Below are 2,882 nucleotides of genomic sequence, written 5' to 3'. Positions count from 1 at the left end.
AAGATGAAACTGACTAATGTGTCACTGTGGCCTCGCCGTTAAATAGCTGTATCATTGGTTGTGACGTCACCTGTGCTCTCTTTCAGTCCAAATACGGTAACACATTTTAACTACCTGACGCAGCTGGAAGCCCAAGAGGATTTCATTAATTCACACTGCTGCGAGACCGTGCAGTCATACTATTAGAATAGTATATTAAGACAAGCAAAAATAGCGCTAGAAGTTCGTGTTTTGGTTCTAGCGAAGGGTAAATAGCTGAAAATACGAAAGAATGAGGGTGTCCTAGTGACCACTTTGGATTGCTGTTTTGTGACTAGCCACAAAGCTTAAGGTATTTAAAAGATTTTGTGATTTGTGGGCAACCTGCAAAAGTATGCTGGCCAGAACTGGAATGTTATGATCCTCGTTGGCAGAAAGGTACAGATAGTAACCCAAGCCGGCAGTCACATCGTCAATTATAAAGTTTTTAAGTGTAAAGTGGGTAAACACACAGCAAGGAACTGTGAAACACAGGGAGGTCTAGTCATAGCTGACAGCACATTAAGGGGGGATCACGAAGGGCATTCCGCAGGATTACTGCTATTCCTAGTGGCCGAGTCCAATTTGCAAGTTTGATTTCAAATAGGGAGCCCGTTAGTGCCTTTCTCGTAAACGGAAATTCTGGCACATTGTCACAGAAGATTGGGCGTCCGCTTGAGCGGTATAGATTGCCGGAAAGTGTGGCAAAGTTTAGTTCTGTAAGCTGGCCAGTTCAGCAGAGATAATGGAGAGTTCGTGAACTATTAAATTTAATTTTCGAATTGGTGATTTTTCGTACGTATTTTGTAGCCTGACTCCACCTGAAGCAAAATATTCAGCATTTTGCTCGCTCTCAGGTAGTTTAAACTACATCTGGAACATCAACCATCTCTCTTAGATACAGATTACCAGGCACGCAGTTCGGTACTAGCAAAGCCAAGGCGTAGGCGGCGAATCTGCAAGTGGACACTACGTATTGTTAGCGCTCCCATTTGGCGGCAGGCACAGCCGTGACACTGAAAATGTCGTGGCCGATGACTTGAGTCGCATGTTTAACGAAAATGCGGATGAACACCTTGATGAAAGCTTCCCGAGAGGAAGCTCACCAGAATCACCAAGTAATCGAAAGTGTGCTATTCTTAGTGGATTTCCACTTCTCTAAGATATGGCGACGTAATAGAATGTAGATCCTGAGCTAATTGCAATTACAGACAGGATAAGGAAGGAAATTGCCTATTGTTTGAAGGGAGAAGTATTCTGTCGTGTAGGCCGCGGGATACAAGGGTATGAGGTCAAACTGCCGGCTGGTTTAGTTTCCTTAGGATTCAAGTACTGTCATGAAACACCAGTGGTCGGTCATCTGGTCGTGTTCAAAACGCGGATTAAGATTAGAGAGAATTTCTTTTGAAAGGGGAAGGATTAACAGATTAAGTCACTGGCATTGGGGTCTAGAATTTGCGGTATTAGCAAACCTGCATTGTATACACTGCAGAGGGACTGTCGTCTGATACGTTTAATGAGACTGTGCAGCAATTCCCACGCATTAGAGAGCGTAACTGGTGCGTTTTTGAGTGCGTATACGCGTTCACATGCTTCTGCTGGTTGTTGCCTACTAGCAATATTACCTCGAAAGGGTGAATAAGGTGTTTACAAGGGATGCGACTTACAGCCTTGTCGAGCTTTCATTTCCCATAATGCAACGGCGTTTACATCTGCTACCTTTCGCAGTTTCTGTTTTTAAGTTGCGGTGGCCCACAGTACTATTGCACCACATTACCCGAATTTTTCCTTTGCGGAACGTGGTAACAGGACTTGGGAGTTCAGTCATATTGACCATATTAAATGGGGTAACCCTTATTGTGGTTAGGGTTTACTCTTAATACAGCGGTCCACAAGGCAATACCCGGTAGTCTTGTGTTTACCTTTAAAAGCAACTCCCCGCCAGCCAATTTATGGTCTCTGAACAGCCTGCTCGCGGGTGAGAGGGACTCTGCACTGATCAGTGCCGACTAGAAGCGCAGCCGAAATACACTCCTGGAAATGGATAAAAGAACACATTGACACCGGTGTGTCAGACCCACCATACTTGCTCCGGACACTGCGAGAGGGCTGTACAAGCAATGATCACACGCACGGCACAGCGGACACACCAGGAACCGCGGTGTTGGCCGTCGAATGGCGCTAGCTGCGCAGCATTTGTGCACCGCCGCCGTCAGTGTCAGCCAGTTTGCCGTGGCATACGGAGCTCCATCGCAGTCTTTAACACTGGTAGCATGCCGCGACAGCGTGGACGCGAACCGTATGTGCAGTTGACGGACTTTGAGCGAGGGCGTATAGTGGGCATGCGGGAGGCCGGGTGGACGTACCGCCGAATTGCTCAACACGTTGGGCGTGAGGTCTCCACAGTACATCGACGTTGTCGCCAGTGGTCGGCGGAAGGTGCACGTGCCAGTCGACCTGGGACCGGACCGCAGCGACGCACGGATGCACGCCAAGACCGTAGGATCCTACGCAGTGCCGTAGGGGACCGCACCGCCACTTCCCAGCAAATTAGGGACACTGTTGCTCCTGGGGTATCGGCGAGGACCATTCGCAACCGTCTCCATGAAGCTGGGCTACGGTCCCGCACACCGTTAGGCCGTCTTCCGCTCACGCCCCAACATCGTGCAGCCCGCCTCCAGTGGTGTCGCGACAGGCGTGAATGGAGGGACGAATGGAGACGTGTCGTCTTCAGCGATGAGAGTCGCTTCTGCCTTGGTGCCAATGATGGTCGTATGCGTGTTTGGCGCCGTGCAGGTGAGCGCCACAATCAGGACTGCATACGACCGAGGCACACAGGGCCAACACCCGGCATCATGGTGTGG

Source organism: Schistocerca nitens, chromosome 7, assembly GCF_023898315.1.
Source record: "Schistocerca nitens isolate TAMUIC-IGC-003100 chromosome 7, iqSchNite1.1, whole genome shotgun sequence".
Classification (NCBI taxonomy): Eukaryota; Metazoa; Arthropoda; class Insecta; order Orthoptera; family Acrididae; genus Schistocerca; species Schistocerca nitens.
This window is presented reverse-complemented; position numbering follows the sequence as displayed.